This window comes from Loxodonta africana, chromosome 2 (genome assembly GCF_030014295.1).
Source record: "Loxodonta africana isolate mLoxAfr1 chromosome 2, mLoxAfr1.hap2, whole genome shotgun sequence".
In the NCBI taxonomy this organism is placed as follows: Eukaryota; Metazoa; Chordata; class Mammalia; order Proboscidea; family Elephantidae; genus Loxodonta; species Loxodonta africana.
This window is the reverse complement of record NC_087343.1, coordinates 77,270,162-77,289,388: the sequence shown is the minus strand read 5'-3', so window position 1 is coordinate 77,289,388 and position 19,227 is coordinate 77,270,162.

The following is a 19,227-nucleotide window of genomic DNA, read 5'->3' as shown; positions in this document are numbered from 1 at the left end:
TTGATTTCTACTTTGATGGCCTTATGGTCAGAGAAGATGCTTTGTAATATTTCAATGTTTTGGATTCTGCTAAGGCTTGCTTTATGACCTAATATGTGGTCTATTCTAGAGAATGTTCCATGTGCACTAGAAAAGAAAGTATACTTGGTTGCTGTTGGGTCGAATGTTCTGTATATGTCTCTTCGGTCAACTTGGTTGATTATGGCATTTAGATCTTATGTGTCTTTATTGATCTTCTCTCTGCATGTCCTGTCCTTCGCTGAAAGTGGTGTGTTAAAGTCTCCCACTATTATTGTGGAGCTGTCTATCTCACTTTTCAATGCTGATAGAGTTTGTTTCATGTATCTTGCAGCCCTGTCATTGGGTGCATAAATATTTAATATGGTTATATCCTCCTGGTATATTGTCCCTTTCATCATTATATATGTCCTTCCTTATTCTTTCCGATGGATTTAACTTTAAAGTCTATTTTGTCAGAAATTAATATTGCCACTCCTGCTCTTTTTTTATTGTAGTTTGCTCGATATATTTTTTCAATCCTTTGAGTGTTAGTTTGTGTCTCTAAGTCTGAGTTGTCTCTTTTGGTGGCATATAGACGGATCGTGTTTTTTAATCCATTCTACCACTCTCTGTCTCTTTATTTGTGCATTTAGTCCATTTACTTTCAGTGTAATTATGGATAGGTATAAATTTAGTGCTATCATTTTGATGTCTTTTTTTTGTGTGCTGTTGACAGTTTCTTTTTCCCACTTAATTTTTTGTGCTGAGGAGATTATCTTTATGTATTGCCTTTTCTTGATTTTGTTTCTGCTGAGTCTCTATTTTTTTCTTGTATTTTATTTTGATGTGTAGGATAGTTTGTCTCCTTTGTGGTTACCTTATTATTTACCCCTACGTTTCTAAATTTAAACCTAACTTTAATTACTTTGTATCACCTTATCTTCCTCTCCATATGAAAGATCTACGGCTACGTTTCTTAAAAAAAAAAAAAATTTTTTTTTTTTAGTCCCTCTTTATTGTTTTAATGTTGTCTTCTTTTACATAATGACATCGCCATTTCCCTGTTTTGAGCGTTTTTTTGTCTTGATTTATTTTTGTGATTTCCCTGTCTGGGTTGACCTCCGATTGCTCTGTTCAGTGTTCTAGTCTTGGGCTGATATCTGATATTATTGGTTTTCTAACCAAAGAACTCCCTTTAGTATTTCTTGTAGTTTTGTTTTGTTTTTAAGAATTCTCTAAACTTCTGTTTATCTGGAAATGTCCTAATTTCACCTTCATATATGTGAGACGGTTTTGCTGGATATATGATTCTTGGCTGGCAATTTTTTTCCTTCAATGCTTTATATAAGTCATCCCATTGCTTTCTGGCCTGCATGGTTTCTGCTGAGTAGCCTGAGCTTATTCTTATTGAATGCCCTTTGTAGGTGACTTTTTGTTTATCCCTAGCTGCTCTTAAAATTCTCTCTTTATCTTTTGTTTTGGTAAGTTTGATTATAATATGTTTTGGTGACTTTCTTTTAACATCTACCTTATGTGGAGTTCGATTAGCATTTTGATAGATATCTTCTCATCTTTCACAATATCAGGGAAGTTTTCTGCCAACAAATCTTCAGAAATTCTCTCTGTATTTTCTGTTATCCCTTCCTGTTCTGGTACTCCAATCACTCGTAGGTTATTTTTCTTGATAGAGTCCCACACAATTCTTAAGGTTTCTTCATTTTTAAAAATTCTTTTATCTGATTTTTATTCAAGTATATTGGTATCAAGTGCTTTATCTTCAGGTTCACAAATTCTGCCTTCTACTTGTTCAATTCTGCTCCTCTGACTTTCTATTGAGTTGTCTACTTCTGTAATTTTATTGTTAATCTTCTAAATTTCTGATTGCTGTCTGTCTATGGATTTTTCCAGCTTATTAAATTTTTCATTATGTTCCTGAATAGTCTTTTTAAGTTCTTCAGCTGCTTTATCTTTGTGTTTCTTGGCTTGTTCTGCATATTGCGTGATTTCCTTCCTGATGTCTTGAAGTGTTCTGTATGTTAATCTTTTGTATTCTGCATCTGGTAGGTAGGAAGGCACTTTCATCTTGAAGATCCCCTGATTCTTCGTTTTGAGAGCTTGTTGACGTGATCATTGTCTGTTTCCATATGTGACTTGATATTGACTGTTTTCTCTGAGCCATCTATAAGTTATTGTATTAGTTTATTTCATGTTTGCTCACTGTATTGTAACTTCTTGCTTTGTTTTGATATGCCCAAATGGGTTGCTTGAGTGAGCTAGCTTGATTATTTTTGCCTTTGGAGCTCTGATATCCTGTCCCCAGATGGCTAGAGCTGTTATCAGGTATATCAGTCTAGGAGTCCATTCACTTTTCTTGTATAAATTCATCTCAGGTGTCCAGGTAGCTGATCACCAAGTATGTGGTACAGCCTCTGTACTATGGTCTTAGAGGGGCAGGGGTGATTGGTGTAGATACCAGTATCTGGTTGCAGCAGGGTGTCATGCTCTGAACAAGGCAAGGGGCTGAGAATTGTCCTCCAAGTGTCTCTGTGGAAAGTGTGTCCCTGTTCCCTATAGTGTACAGGTGGATGGGTTCTGCAGATGGACCATGGGCACCCAATGTTTTTGGTTATAAGGACTGGGAGGTACCAGCTATCATTGGACCCCTGTCACAGGTGGCTGGGTGACCTGAGTGGAGCCACTATTCCTTAAGCCCCTGATGTGGGTAGGTGAGGACTCTGTTTAATAGGCTAAGCAGTATCAAAATCAAACACCCACCTCTCCAGCGCACAGCTGAAATGGTTTTAGTCTGCCAACAAGGGACTTCTCTCCTGAAATAGGCCCACACAGGTACATGCAGAAGGGAATGGTACTCAAAGTCCATGGACTGTTTATACCTGCACAGGAGCCGTTTCTGTCCTGAGCTCCCCTGGTCAGCGGAGCTGGCAAATTATCTTTTCCCCCAATTTTGAATTTATCCTTCTCCAAGGCCAGGAGGATGGCTGTAGGTGCTCAGCAGGGCCTATTTCAGGCCCAGGGAAATCAACAGCCGCTGAAGACAGCCTGGGGGCTGGGGGCATGGTAAAATTACCCAAATACTTAGCTTTTGCCGAGAGCGCTGTTCTTCTCTGGTTCTGGAGGTGAGAATAGCCTGTGCAGCTGGGTACTTCTCCCTGTGGAAACTGCAGCCAAACAGTATCATCAGCCTTTCACATGCACATCAAATGAACCATTGCATTGGGCAAATCTTCTGCAAAAGACCTCTTTCAAGTGTTAAAAAGCAAAGATGTCACTTTAGGGACTAAGGTATGCCTGACCCAAGTCATGGTGTTTCAGTTGCCTCATATGCATGTGAAAGGTGGACAATGAATAAGAAAGACCAAAGAAGAATTGATGCCTTTGAATTATGGTATTGGTGAAGAATTTTGCATATACCATGGACTGCCAGAAGAACAAACAAATCTGTCTTCGAAGAAGTACAGCCAGAATGCTTCTAGTAGAAAGAATGGCAACACTTTGTCTTGCATATTTTGCACGTGTTATCAGAAGGGATCAGTTCCTGGAGAAGGACCTTATGCTTGGTAAAGTAGATGGCCAGTGAAAAAGAGGAAGACCCACAACAAGACGGATTGACACAGTGGCTGCTACAATGGGCTCAAGCATAACAACTATTGTGAGAATGGCACAGGATTGGGTAGTGTTTTCTTGTGCTGTACATAGGGTTGCTATGAGTTGGAACCAACTTGACGTCACCTAACCACAACACAACAACATATTTCATACGTTCCACATTCTGGTTTTTAACGAACGTTTGCAGCTCTGTCTTCTCACTTTGAGTCATGCTACACCAGCAAATGAAGGTCCCAAAAGCTTTACTCTAGCCATGTCACTAATGTTGCTAATATTGACTCTCTTATGAGGAGGCATCTTTTCTCTAGTCATTTTCTTTTTAATTGTACTTTAGATGAAGGTTTATAGAACAATCTAGCTTCTCATTAAACAATTAGTATACATATTGTTTTGTGACGTTGGTTATCAACCCCATGACTTGTCAACACTCTCCCCTTCTTGACCTTGAGTTCCCTATTACCAGCTTTCCTTTCCTGCCTTCTAGTCCTTGCTCCTGAGCTGGTGTGCTGCTTTAGTCTTGTTTTGTTTTATGGGTCTGTCTAATCTTTGGCTGAAGGGTGAACCTCAAGAGTGACTTCATCACTGAGCTAAAAGTGTGTCCAACGGTCCTTCTCCTGTGTTTTCTCTAGTCTCTGTCAGGCCAGTAAGTCTGGACTTTTTTTGTGAGTTAGAATTTTGTTCTACATTTTTATCCAGCTCTGTCTGGAACCCTCTCTTATGATCCCTGTCAGTGCAGTCAGAGGTGGTAGTCAGGCACCATCTGGTTGTGTTCAGCTTCATCATTCTGGTGAAGGCTGTGATACTTGTTGTCCATTAGTCCTTTGGACTAATCTTTCCCTTTTGTCTCTGGTTTTCTTCATTCTCCTTTGGTCCAGATGGGATGAGACCAGTAGAGTATCTTAAATGGCCACTCACAAGCATTTAAGGCCCAAGATGCTACCCACCAAAGTTGAATGTAGAATATTTTCTTTATAAACTATGTCATGCCAATTGAGCTAGAGGTTCCCTGCGACCATGGTCCCCACGGCCTTTAGTCCGGTAATTCTGTCCCTCAGGGAGTTTGAATGTGTCTATGGAGCTTCCGTGACCTTGCCTTGTACAAGTTGTGCTGGCTTTCTCAGTATTGTGTACTGTCTTACCCTTCACCAAAGTTACCACTAACCGGTTGTCTGTTTAGTGTTTTTCTCTCCCCACCCCTCCCCTCCCTGGTAACCATCAAAGATTGTTTCTTTTTCCGAGTAAACCTTTCCACGAGGTTTTTGTAGTACTAGTCTCATACATTTTTTATTTGTTTGTGATTGACTGATTTCACTCAGCATAATGCCCTCCAGGTTCATCCACATCGTGAAATGCTTCTCAAATTCATCATTGTTTTTTACGGTTTCGTAGTACTCCATTGTGTGTATATACCATAGTTTGTTTATCCATTCATCTGTCAATGGGCATCTCGGTTGTTTCCATCTTTTTGCTATTGTGAACAATGCTGTAATGAACATGGTTATACATATGTCTATTCGTGTGACAGCCCTTATTTCTGTAGGATATATTCCTAGGGGTAGAATTGCTGGATCATTCGGTATTCCATAAGGAAGCACTATATCATTTTCCAAAGTCGTCGTACCATTTTGTATTCCCACCAGCAGTGCATTAGAGTTCCAGTCTCCCCGCAGCCTGTCAAACATTTGTTGTTTCCTGTTTTTTTGATTCATGCCAGTAATGCTGGGGTGAGATGGTATCTTAGTGTGGTTTTGATTTGCAGTTTTTTTAATGGCTAGTGATCTCGAGAATTTCTTCAAATGTCTGTTAGCCGCTTGAATGTCTTTGATGAAACATCTGTTCATCTCCTTTGCCCATTTTTAACTGGATTACTTGTCTTTTTGTTGCAAAGGTGTTGAATTTTCCCGTAGATTTTAGAGATTAGACCTTCGTCGGATTTGTCATACCCCCCAAATTTTTCCCGGTCTGTAGGTTCTCTTTTTGCTCTTTCGGTAAAGTCTTTTGATGAGCATAAGTGTTTAATTTTTAGAAGATCCAAGTTATCTAGCTTATCTTCTGGAGTTTGTGTGTTGTTAGTTATGGTTTGTATCCTGTTAATGCCTTGTATTAGGGCCTCTAGAGTTGATCCTATTTTTTCTTCTAAAATCTTTATAGTTTTTGGGTTTATATTTGGATCTTTGATCCATTTTGAATTGGTTTTTGTATATGGTGTGAGGTATGGTTCCTGTTTTAGTTTTTTGCAGATGGACGTTCAGTTTTGCCAGGACCATTTGTTAAAAAAAAAACAAAAAACGAAAAAACTGCCTTTTTCCCATTTGGAGGACTTGTAGGTTGATCCTTATTGAAGAGCAGGTAACCGACCATAGGTTCTCAATTCTATTCCATTGGTCAATGTATCTGTCATTGTACCAGTACCAGGCTCTTCTGACTACCACAGCTGTATAGTAGGCTCTGAGGTCAGGTAGTGTGAGTCCTCCTACTTTATTCTTATTCTTCAATAGTACTTTACCTGTCTGGGGCTTCTTCCCTTTCCGTATAATGTTAATGATAAGTTTTTCCATCTCATTAAAGAATGCAGTTGGTATTTGGATGATGATTGCATTGTATTTGCACACTGCTTTGTTTTTTTTTTCTTGGGTAGAACTGACATTTTCACAATGTTAAGTCTATCTATGTATGAGCCTGGAATGTTTTGTTTTTTTTTGTTGGGTAGAACTGACATTTTCACAATGTTAAGTCTATCTATGTATGAGCCTGGAATGTTTTTCCATTTAGGTAGATCTCTTTTGGTTTCTTGCATTAGTGTTTTGTAGTTTTCTTTGTGTAGGTCTTTGTGTAAAATACTTATTTCTAAGTATTTTATTTTTTTAGGGGCTATTATAAATGGTATGGAAACCCTGGTGGCATAGTGGTTAAGAGCTATGGCTGCTAATCAAAAAGTTGGCAGTTCAAATCCACCTGGTGCTCCTTGGAAACACTATGGGGCAGTTCTACTCTATCTGATAGGGTCACTATGAATTGGAATTGACTCAGTGGCAACAGATTTGGATTTTTGATATAAATGGTATTGTTTTCCTGGCTGCCTTTTAATTGTTCTCTTTATTGGTTGTCATGGACTGAGTTTTGTCTCCCCAGAAACGTGTGTACTGATTTAGCTGGGCCATGATTCCTGGTATCGTGTGATTTTCCTGTATGTTGTAAATACTGGCTCTGTGATGTTAATGAGGGAGGATGGGCAGCAGTTGTGTTAGTGAGGCAAGAGTCATTCTACAAGATTGGATTGTGTCTTGAGGCAATCACTTGAGATATAAAAGAAAGATGTGAGCAAAGAGACGAGGGACCTCCTACTACGGAGAAAGCAGCACCAGGAGCAGAGCGCATCCTTTGGACCTGGGGTCCCTGTGCCTGAGAAGCTCCTCAACCAGGGGAATATTGATGACAAGGAATCTTCCTCCAGAGCCGACAGAGAGAAAGCCTTCCCCTGGAGCTGACACCTTGAATTTGGACTTGTAACCTACTAGGCTATGAGAGAATAAATTTCTCCTTGTTAAAGCCATCTACTTGTGGTATTTCTGTTATAGCAGCATTAGATGACTAATACATTGATATATAAGAATCTGACTGATTTTTCTATGTTTATATTGTATCCTTCCTTATTCACATGCATGTGATGCAATTGAAAATACCATGGATTGGGTCAGGTGCACCTTAGTCTTCAGGGTGACATCTTTGCTCTTCAACACTTTGAAGAGGTCCCTTGCAGCAGATTTGCCCAATGTAATGCGTCTTTTGATTTCTTGACTGCTGTTTCCACGGCTGCTGATTGTGGATCCAAGAAAAATGAAATCCTTGACAACTTCAATCTTTTCTCCATTTATCATGATGTTGCTCATTGGTCCAGTTGTGAGGATTTTTGTTTTCTTTATGTTGAGGTGTAATCCGTATGGAAGGCTGTGGTCTTTGATCTTCATTAGCAAGTGCTTCAAGTCCTCTTCACTTTCAGCAAGCAAGGTTGTGTCATCTGCATAATGCAGGTTGTTAGTGAGTCTTCCTCCAATCCTGATGCCCCATTCTTCTTCATATAGTCCAGCTTCTCGTGTTATTTGTTCAGCATACAGATTAAATAGGTATGGTGAAAGAATACAACCCTGCCGGACACCTTTCCTGACTTTAAACCAATCAGCATCCCTTGTTCTGTCTGAATAACCACCTCTTGATCTATGTAAAGGTTCCTCATGAGCACAATTAAGTGCTCTGGAATTCCCATTCTTCACAGTGTTATCCATAGTTTGTTATGATACACACAATCAAATGCCTTTGCATAATCAATAAAACACAGGTAAACATCCTTCTGGTATTCTCTGGTTTCAGCCAGGATCCATCTGACATCAGCAATGATATCCCCCCGAAGAAGAGTTGACGCCTTTGAATTGTGGTGTTGGCAAAGAATATTGAATATACCATGGACTGCCAAAAGAATGAACAAATCTGTCTTAGAAGAAGTACAACCAGAATGCTCCTTAGAGTCAAGGATGGCGAGTCTGCGTCTTACATACTTTGGACATGTTGTCAGGAGGGATCAGTCCCTGGAAAAGGACATCATGCTTGGCAGAGTACAGGGTCAGCGGAAAAGAGGAAGACCCTCAAAGAGGTGGATTGACACAGTGGCTGCAATGATGGGCTCAAGCATAACAATGATTGTGAGGATGGCGCAGGACCGGGCAGTGTTTCATTCTGTTGTGCATAGGGTTGCTATGAGTCGGAACCTGCTCGACGGCACCTAACAACAACAACAGCATATCATATCCTGCTAATCTACTGAATCTTTCTATTAGTTCCAGTAGTTTTCTCATGAAGTCTTTTGAGTTTTCTATTTATAGTATTGTATCATCCACAAATTTGGATACTTCTTTACGAATTTGGATGCCCTTTATTTCTTTTTCTTGCATTATTGCTCTTGCCACAAGAGCAATAATGCAAGAAAAAGAAATAAAACAAATCAAAACCCAAAAAACCAAAACTGGGCTTTGGTTTGTTTTATTTCTTTTTCTTGCAAGGACTTCTAGCACAATATTAAAGAGGAGTGGTGGTAAAGGACATCCTTGTCTTGTTCCTGTTCTAAAGGGAAATGTTCTGGAAAAAGATGTTGGCTGTTGGTTTTGTACAGATGCTTTTTATTATGTTGAGGAATTTCCCTTCTACGCCTGTTTTAATGAGAGTTTTATCAGGAATTGGTGATGGACTTTGTTGAATGCCTTTTCTGCGTCATTTGAGATGATCATGTGATTCTTTTATTTGTGTGGTGGATTATGTTGATTGATTTTCTAGTGTTGAACCATCCTTGCATACCTCAGATGAATCCCACTTGGTCCTGGTGTTTTTTTTTTTGGATATGATGTTGAATTCTGTTGGCTAGAACTTTGTTGGGAATTTTTGCATCTAAATTCATGAGCAATATTGGTCTGTAATTTTCTTTTTTGTGGTGTCTTTGCCTGGTGTTGGTATCAGGGTTATGCTGGCTTCACAGAATGAATTCGGAAGTATCCCTTCTTTTTCTATGTTCTGAAATAGTGTGAGTGGTACGGTGTAAACTCTTCTCTGAATGTTTGGTAGAATTCTCCAGTGAAGCCATCTGGGCCAGGGCTTTTTTTTTTTTTTTTTTTGGTGGGAGTTTTTTTTATTACCTTTTCGATCTCTTCTCTTGTGATGGGTCCATTCAGATTTTCAACATCATTTTGTGTTAGTTTGGGTAGGTAGTGTGCTTCTAGAAATTTGTCCATTTCCTCTAGGTTTTCAAATTTGTTGGAGTATAATTTTTCATAGTACTCTGTTTTTTAATTTTTATTTCTGTTGGGTCTGTTGTAATAGCCCCCATTTTACTTCTTATTTGGGTTATTTGCATCCTCTCCTGTTTTTCTTTTGTCAGTTTGGCCAGTCGTTTGCTGATTTCATTGATCTTTTCAAAGAACCAACTTTTGGTTTTGTTGATTCTTTCTATTGCTTTTCTATTCTCTATTTCATGAATTTCTGCTCTGATCTTTATTATTTTCTTTATTCTGGTGGCTGTGGGCTTCTTTTGCTGTTCTCTCTATTTGAATTGTGTAGCTAATGTTTTTATTTTTTCCCTTCTTTTTTGATGTGTTCGTCTATTGCTATTAATTCATCTCTGAGCACTCCCTTTGCTTTGTCCCAAAGGTTTTGGTATGATGTGTTTTCATTCTCATTTGATTCCAGAAATTTTTTTACTCCATCTTTAATTTCTTCTATTACCCAGTGGTTTTTAAGCAGGGTGTTATTCTGTTTCCTTTGATTTCTGCTTTGATGGTGTTGTGATCAGAGAAGATACTTTGAATTATCTCAGTGCTTTGGACTTTGTTGTTGAGGGTTGCTTTTTGACCTAACATGTGGTCTATTCTGGAGAATGTTTCATGTGCTTTGGAAAAGAACATGTACTTTGCAGCTGTTGGGTGATATGTTCTAGATATAGCTATGAGGTCAAGTTGGCTCATTGTGGCCTTTAGATCTTCTGTATCTTTTTTGAGTTTCTTTCTAGATGTTCTGTCCTTTACTGAGAGTGGTGTATTTAAGTCTCCTACTATTATTGTGGAACCATTGATATTCCCTTTTCAATGCTGTTAGAGTTTGTTTTATGTATTTTGAAGCCCTGTCATTGGGTGCATAGATATTTATTAGATTATGTCTTCATGATGGATTGCCCCTTTAATTGTTATATCTTTTATTGTGGATTTTGTTTTAAAGTCTATTTTATCTGAGATTAGTATTGCCACTCCTGCTCTTTTTTGGTAGCTGTTTGCTTGATATATTTTTTTCCATCCTTTGATTTTTAACAAATTTATGTCTTTGTTTCTAAGGTGTGCCTCTTGTAGATAGCATATTGACGGATCCTACTTTTTCTTTTCTTTTCTTTTTTTTAATCCATTCTCTCATTCCTTATCTCTTCATGGGTGCATTCAGTCCGTTTACATTCAGTGTACTTATTGATAGGTGTGAGTTTATTGCTGTCATTTTTTTTTTTTATTGTGGTGCTGATGTTTTCTTTGTTCCTCTTACTGTCCTGTGCTGAATTCCTTGTTTGTGGACTTTTTTCCTGTCTTTTGTTTTTGTAAATTTTGTATTTATTGAGATTTTATGTTTTTCTTCATTTTAATGAGTAGGTTTGTTAACTTTCTTTGTGGTTATCTTGAAATTTACCCTTATCTTTTTAAGTCTGAACCAGTCTTTTATTACTTGGTATTGCCTTGCCTTCCTCTCCACTTGAAAGTTCTAAACCTATACCATTTATTCCCTTTTTTATTGTTCTGACATTGTTGTGATTTACAGATTAACCTCTCTAGTTCCCTGTTGTAAATCTTTTAGTGTTGTTAATGCTTGAGAGTTCATTACCTAGGTTGGTATATAGCTGATGCAGTCTTATGTCCTAGATTCAAGCTGTCATCTGATATTGTTTGCTCTCTAACTGAAGAACTCCATTTAATAATTCTTGTAAGTTTGTTTTGGTTTTTACATAGTCCCTTAATTTTTGTTTATCTGGAAATGTCTTAATTTTATCATCATATTTGAGTGAGAGTTTTGCAAGATATATTCTTGGTTGGCAATTTTTTTCTTTCAATTTTTTATATATGTCATCCCATTGCCTTCTTTCCTGCATGTTTTCTGTTGAGTAACCAGAGCTTAGCCCTATTGTTTCTCCTCTGTATGTGACTTTTTGTTTTTCTCTAGCTGCTCTCAGTGTTCTTTCTTTGTCTTTGGTTTTAGCAAGTGTCATTATGGTATGCCTTGGTGATTTTCTTTTGGGGCCTATCCTATATGGGGTTCATTGACTTCTTGGATGATCAGCTTTTCGTCTTTCATGATATTAGGGAAGTTTTCTGTCAGCAATTCTTCAATGATCTTCTCTGTATTTTCCATTTTCTCTCCGTTCTGGAACTCTGATAGCTTGCAATTTTTTGCTTTTGATTGTATCCCACATTATTCTCAGGGTTTCTTCATTTTCCTTCATTCTTTTCTCTGATTTCTCCTCAAACAAAGTGGTATCCAAGTATTTATCTACAGTTTTGCTGATCCTGTCTTCCATTGTTTCAAACCTGCTCCTCAAACCTTGTATGACACTGTCTATTTCTGAAATCTCATTCATCTTTTGCATTTCTAATTGCTGTTTTTGTATGATATCTTGTTGGGAATTTATTTTGACATTCTACTCTAGTATTATTTTCCTGAATTCTTCCATTGTTTTGTATGTCTTTTCCATGATTTTGTCTATTTTTCCTCGTTTTTGTCTGCTTTTTCCTTCAACTCATGGATGGCTTTGAATGTTAGAAATTTGAATTCCTTATCAGTAGATCCAGTGCCTTTTTTCTACTGGAAGGTCATCTGGTGTTTTGTTTTGGATGCTTACAGGAACCATCCTGTCCTGTGTTTTTTATATGCTTTGATATTGTCTGCTGTCTTCAGCACTTTCAGTAGTTATTTTCTTCATTTATTGATTGTAGATTTGTTTGTTTCATCCAGCTTTTTTGTTTTATTTGGTTATGTCTGAGCGGGATGGGCTGGGTGTTCTTTGTTGTTTGCTCATCTGTGGGCACGCTACTTCTCACCACTTTGTCCAACAAGCAAAGCTAGTCACTCAGCTATGGTGCAGCAGAGTAGGTCCAGTGGAAGGGGAGGGGCTTGGGTTGGTTTTTTGTGGCAAGTACTGGGGCTGACAGGGTGGGGCTGGGTGTTAGTGCTGGGCAGGTTCTGGTATACTGTGTCTGTGCTGCTCAGGGGTTTGATGCTTAGCACACTGTGCAGATAGGCAGGTGGGTGGGGTGATGTTGTGATGTGTGGAGCTCAGTGGGTGTGGGAAAGAAGAGAAATGGGAGAGAGAAACAAGATCCAAAAAAAAAAAGTGCTGAGGAAGCCTGCCATTGGAGTGGTGCAGACCCACGGAAGCCATGTGTCAGTGGCTTTCTAGCCAGGCAGAGAGGCACAGCCCATCAAGAAGGGACAGATATGGTACATGCAGCTAGGTGGGCGGGAGAAAGGAAAGGAAGGAAAGAAGAGATAAGAAACTGGATTTAAAAAAAAAAAAAAGGAGAGAGAAAGGCACACACAGCTAGGTGGCTGAAAGAAAGGAATGGAAGGAATGTAGAGACAGACAAGAATCAAGGAAAAAAAGAAGAAAGCAAAAAAAAAAAAAAAATTTTGCCACAACCAAGCCCACCAGAAGTGGGTCCCCAGCTGAGTAGCTGGATAGTGCTGCACAGCTCCTCAAGAAGCAGAGACAGCACATGGCATCAGGTGTTCAGGAGAAGGGTAAGGAAGGGAGGTAGAGAGAGACAAGAAAAGAAAAGAAGAGAGAAAGAAAAAAAAATGCTCCAGGGAGCCCACCAGTGTGGTGGCATAGACTGGGTAAGTGGCTTCCAAGCTGAGCGGCACTTCACAGCCCATCTAGAAGGAGTACATATGACACAAGGCACCAACTGTTTAGGAGAAAAGAAGGGAAGGATGTTAGAGAGAAAGAAATCAAGAAAAGAAAAAAAATCCCCGAAGGAGCCCACTGACTTGGTGTCTTGAACTGGGGAAGTGGCTCCCAAGCCGAGTGGTGCTTCACAACCTGTCAGGAAGGAGCAGAGATGGCACACAGCACCAGGTATTCAGGAGGCTGGAAAAGAAGGAAAGTAGAGAGAGATGAGAAAATGAAGAAAAACAAAAAGGAAAAAAGAAAAAGAAGAAAAAAATGCCCCCAGGGATCCTACCGACGTGGTGTTGCAGCCTGGGGAGTGGCTCCCCAGCTGAGCAGTGCTTCACAGCCTGTCAAGAAGCAGCAGAGTTGGCACATAGAGCCAGGTGCTTGAGAAAAAGGAAGGGAATGAGGTTGGAGAGAAAGAAGAAACCAAAAGAAGCTGAAAAAAGCAACAATAGCCACTAAAAATGGTGCTGAAGAAACCAGCCAGTGTGGGCGGGGCAAATCCAAGTGGAAAGGAGCCAGCGTCTCCCCTGCCGCACGACCGTGGCCCACTGGGAAGAGGTGGAGGCCAAGCAGGGTGAAGAAGGGTGGGGAATGGGAAAGCACGTGTCTGTGGTTACTGGGTCCTCTGCCTCCTGCTGGGAGCTCTGTGAAGCTGCCTTCCTGTACTCCCTGTCTTCTGATCTTGGTGGCTGAGGAGTCTGAGATGGGGAACCCATGCCATGGTAGCTAATAGGCAACCTCCACACTGTGTCTCTCCTTGCTCTCTGTTCTCTGCCAGTTTCTCATTCCATTTGATACTTGGTTGAGTTCTTTATCTCTTCATTTGAAGCTTAGGGTTCCAGGATTGACATTTGTCTCTGTTTTACTTAGTTTTTTGGGTCTTTGCTGTGGAGGGATGGTGTAGTACTTCTGTCTATAGTGCCGTGTTGGCTGTACCGCCCCCCCAGTTGTATTTTGGGTGCCTGCAAACCTAAGGGGCTCATCTTCTAGAACTATATCAGACAATGTTGCACTGTTATTCATAAGGTTTTCACTGGCCAGTTTTTTAAGAAGGAAATTGCCAGGTTCTTCTTCTTGTCTGTCTTAGTCTGGAAGCTTCACTGAAACTGGTCCATCATGGGCGACCCTGCTGGTATTTGAAATACCAGTAACATAACTTCCAGCATCACAGTAACATGCAAACCACCACAGTATGACAAAATGACAGACATTTGGTAAATATTAAACATATGAAGTGGGAAAAGTTTTCAATCCACTCTGATTTTATATACTATCTACACAGGGCATGGTTTCTCCGGTATGGGTTTGCGCATGGGTTGCCTTCTGGTACTAAGCTCTGGGAAGACCCTGGGGCCACCCTGGCTTACCCTCACTATGGAAGGTAGGTGGAGTGATGCTAACCCTCAGTATTCGCCCTCGTCTTACCACCCTAGGGCTTCTGATAATCCCCTGTTCATGGAGGAAGATTAGGAAGAGAGGTTCCTGAGAGACAGGAGTGATGATGGAAATGTCTTGGGTATGTTCCTGAGAAGTCCAAAGCTGCTTTTCCCCTCCTTGCTTGGCTTATGCTATAGAGAGGGAGGGCCACCAGGGCAGGGGCTTGGTCCAGACATGTTGATGCTAGGTATCTGGGAAGCCTGCTCATAGCCCCCTGGCTCAGGGAAATTGCCTTCTGGGTCAGAGTATGAAGGTGTCATCTGCAGTTCTTGAAGCTGGTTCTGGGATATTATCAGGTGAGTCAGAGACTAGGGTCTGTAGTTAAAGCTGCCACAAGAGCAAGCAGCTGCAGGTAGGTTCAGACAAATAGCTAGGGCTTTGGTGGGAAACCTATTGGCAGTAGGTGTGTATTTGGCGGGATAGGGGTTGTGCAGTGGGCATGTCAGAGGGGAGAGAGAGCCCTGAGCAAGTCACCTTTGAAAAGAGAGCCTTCAGTGTGATTGTGCTGAGCACTAAAGATGTTCAGGCCCTCAACAACACAAGGGGGAAGGTCAATGCTTCCACTGTGCTGGGAGGCGTGCTCTGGGCCTGACCACCAGTAATTCTCCCTTCAACACTGGGTGAGGTGAGAGAGATGTTACAAAAGCAACATGAAATCATTAAAAGGCCCCTAGATGGCCCAGCCTCTGATTTCTGACTCTGCTCAGGATGCCTTTAAGGGTTCCCTGCCTTTCTCTGGCTTTTCCTGCTCAGCCAAGTGGGTGATACCAAGACAGATTGGCAATGGGGGATGGCAGCCTGGGGCACTACTGCTGAGGGTTGCCAGAATGCCGTACAGGTATCAGCCGTGGCTCCTCTGAGACCATTTAGGAACACCATGCATCTCACTGGAATCATTCCATGCTCAATTTCTAGCATCATTTGTTATTATTATCTGTAGCCTGGATCCCTTTCACAGTGTGGCTAACTCTCTCCCCCTTCTCTTCCCAAGTAGGGGCTTGCAATACCTTTACCCTCTTTGTTCAGTTTCAGTCCAGCTCTGTAGGTTGCTAATGCTCTACTAGCAATATGCCTGTTGCTTATTTCCTTTGTTTTTTACTTAAAAAAAAAAAAAAATGAGCATGAGTATGTGAGCTTTTATAGTTTTTAATGATACAATGTTTAACCCTTGCTAGCCCTATAATGGAATCCACGTATGGTACAAACAGTTAATGCGCTTGGTTGCTAACTGAAAGGTTGGTGGTTATAGCTCACCCAGAGGTGCCTCAGAAGAAAGGCCTGGTGATCTACTTCTGAAAAATCAGCCTTTGAAAATGCTATGGGGCACGGTTTTGCTCTGCCGTATGTGGGGTTGCCAGGAGTCAGAATCAGCTCGGCAGCAATGGTTTTTTTGTTGATTAAACCCATAATAACACTGATAACTGAAACCGACCCTTTACTGTGTACGTGTCCCAGCTAAAGGCCTCACCTACGTTATTCCATCTAATCCTTAACACGAGGCCATGGGATTTTCCTGAGAAAACAGTGGTAAAACAAATAAGTGCAGGGATTTGAGTACAAGTCCACTGGCTGCAAAGCCCTGCATCTAAGTTTTATACTAGACTGCTTCAAAGGGAAGTGAGTGGCCCAGGCTGCCCTCAGAGAGGTGGCCTGGTAGAGCAGCAAGTGTTTGCCACAGCAAGTCAGAAGACCCAGACTCTAGTCCTGACTCTGCCACTGTGAGGACCCCCAGTGGGCTGAATGTTCGCCCCCTCCCCACCCCGCAACAGCTATGTTCACATCCTAACCCCTCGACCCTGAGAATGCTACCGTATATGGTAAAAGAGTGGATATTACCTTATATGGCAAAAGATATGATTAAGTTAAGGATTTTGAGAGGAGGAGCTTATTGTGAATTATCCAGTGGGCCCTAAATGTCATCTCAAGTGTCCTTGTAAGGAAGAGGTAAGGGGAGATAATCACACAGAGAGAAGAGAAGACAGAGAGAGAGCCACATAAAGAAGAAGACAATGTGAAGACAGAACAGAGAGAGATGTGGTCACAAGCCAAGGAATGCAGCCCCCAGAAGCTGAAAGAAGCAAGGAACGGACTCTCCCCTGGAGCCTCCAGCAGTAGTATGGCTCTGCTGACAACTTGATTTCAGACTTTTGGCCTCCATAACTGTGAGAGAATATATTTCTGCTGTTTTGAGCCACCCAGTTTGTGGTAATTTGTTAGGCCAGCCACAGGAAGCTAATACATCAGTTTACTCATCCATGAAATGGGGATGTTGAGTGAGACCAATGGTTCTGAAGTTTGGCTGCTGCACTAGAATCACCTAAAACAAATAAACAAACAAACAAAAAAAACAGTTGCCATCCAGTCAGTTCTGACTCGTGGAGACCTCAAGTGTTTCAGAGTACAACTGTGCTCCATAGGGTTTTCAATGACTGTAATCTTTCTTAATCTTTCAGAAGTAGATTGCCAGATCTTTTTTTCCAAGCAACGCTGTATGTATTGGAACTGCCAACCTCTCAGTTAGTAGCTGAGTGCCTAATTGTTTGTACCCCGCAGGAATCACCTAAGGTGCACCTGAAAAAAAATTTAAGTTTGAGCATCGCCCCAAAGTAACTGAACCAGAACCATTTGGGTGTGGGCTCAGGAAACAGAAATTTTTAAAGCAAAAAAAAATTTTTTTTTGTTTTTAGGTTGATTCTAATGGTGTCCCTGGTTTCCATATCTAGCAGCTCTTAGTGTCTGTGACATTACGTGTTTCTCACAGAAGAGAACTCAGCATTCCCTGCCCTGTCCTTCCCCACAGCCTCAAGGAACGGCATGAACTTTCGAGTAGGGAGAGAACCAGGCTTTTCCAGAATAGAAATGGGTGTCAAGGGAGTCCTCCCAGGGTCATAGAGGGGGATGGAGAGTTGAGGGAGAAAGGGAAGAGGCCAGCAGAGCAGCGAGTGGAAATAAAAATCTCTGGGAGGTCTGGGGAGCCTTCAATAACATTGGCTTGGACAGCGGAGGTAGCTGTGGGGCCAGGGCAAGGCACCTGTGAAAATAGCAAAGAGTGGATCTGGAGATGGTGCACATCCTGCCCTTGCTCTTTGGGGTTTCCCACAGAGGCAAGGATCACGGGGCGAGGGGATGTGTCTCCCACGATGTCAGTGTCCCTGAGGACCCACCAGGAATTCGACACGGGAACTAGTGCAGTGACATCTGAGAACAGCTCGAGAGAGAGAGAGAGGGGGAGATACAGTCAGATGGTCATTCCCAAAGATATCACTTTCACCTCTACCCCTCCTGCCTGCAGGCTCTGGCTGGTCCTGCCAAGCTAAGAAACTTTCTCTAAAAAGGATGGGTGGGGGGTGCGGGTGGGAGGCAAGCCCCTGCCCGGCGCCATCTTCTCCCCTCCACCACACAGCTGACAGACACTTGAGAACTTTCCTTCCCAAGCCTGTATCCTGCTGGTTTAGGGCAAAGTGTGCAGCTTTCCCACCAGGATCAGTGAGGAAATGGCCTGGTTTGGACTCAAACAGGCTGATTTGTTTTCCCAACAAGGCCTCAGCTCAGTTCAGGGAGCCCCAGTCATGCCCAGTTTTCCAGGGTGTCCCCCTTCCCCGCCTCCTCTCCCACTCTGAGAACACATCACCTAGTGTCTGTAAGGCTTCTGCTTCTTGTTTGACATCCCTTATTTACAAAGCAAACAGAATGTTCCTTTTAACACACATCATGCTAAGTTTATTAATGCAGAAAACAATCCCAGGGGGCCGACCCAGGGGACCCTTGAAACCTGCCAGCACAAACTCTTCAAACGTTCAGCGCGTCAGATCCTCCAGGACAATATTTCACACAATGGAGTAAAAATAATATTTTTCTTTGGGTCTTTCCAGCCGCTTTTGTGGCGAGTAGACAGAAATTATTTTCTCACTCTGCTCCCAGAGCAGAAATCTGGACGAAGCTAGGTTTATTTGTTTAACACAATGATTTCATCCTAAATGTCTTGACAGCAAATAGTTGGTGGTTTAATAAAGGGCCTTTGAAAAGAGCTGGAGCTGGGGAAATGGGAGACATGTGGCTGTCAGGGGCTGAGAGAGCTCCAGGCTGTGGGACTGGGGCGAGGTGGACTAGGTGCCCGGGAGACATGTGGCTGTCAGGGGCCGAGAGGGCTCCAGGCTGTGGGACTGGGGCGAGGTGGAGTAGGTGCCCGTCTCAGGCTGTTGGAGGGATCTGGGGTTGTGGCCTGTTACTGTTCCCTCATCTGACTAAGTTATGCTGCTTCTATCCCATAGAAGGAAGGGAAACTGATCCTTTGGTCGTAAATGCCAGGCATTCCCCCAAGATCAACCTGCCAAGTGCAGTCAAAAATCCAAAACCAGATGCTCAAACCTGCTTGGGAAAAGAGGCCTTTCATGTTCATTTCTGCCTTCTCTGATTAAAAATTATGTCCAGTGTCAACCAAATATTGGCTGCTGTTCTGATGCCAGGAAAGAGGTGTCCAGTCCAGAGCACTGCAGCCAGGGCTGGGATTGGGTGTGGAGGGCAGGCAGAACAAAGCCAGCTCAGGCCTACCGACTCCCAACCCCCAGAACCTTCACTCTAGCCAGTCAGGTCCAAAGCCCCCGGAGTCTTCCAGCTTGCCATTAGAACCATCAACACAAACTCAAAAGACTTATTTGTGCTTCACTTCTTTTCCTCCGGGGAGAATTGTCAGG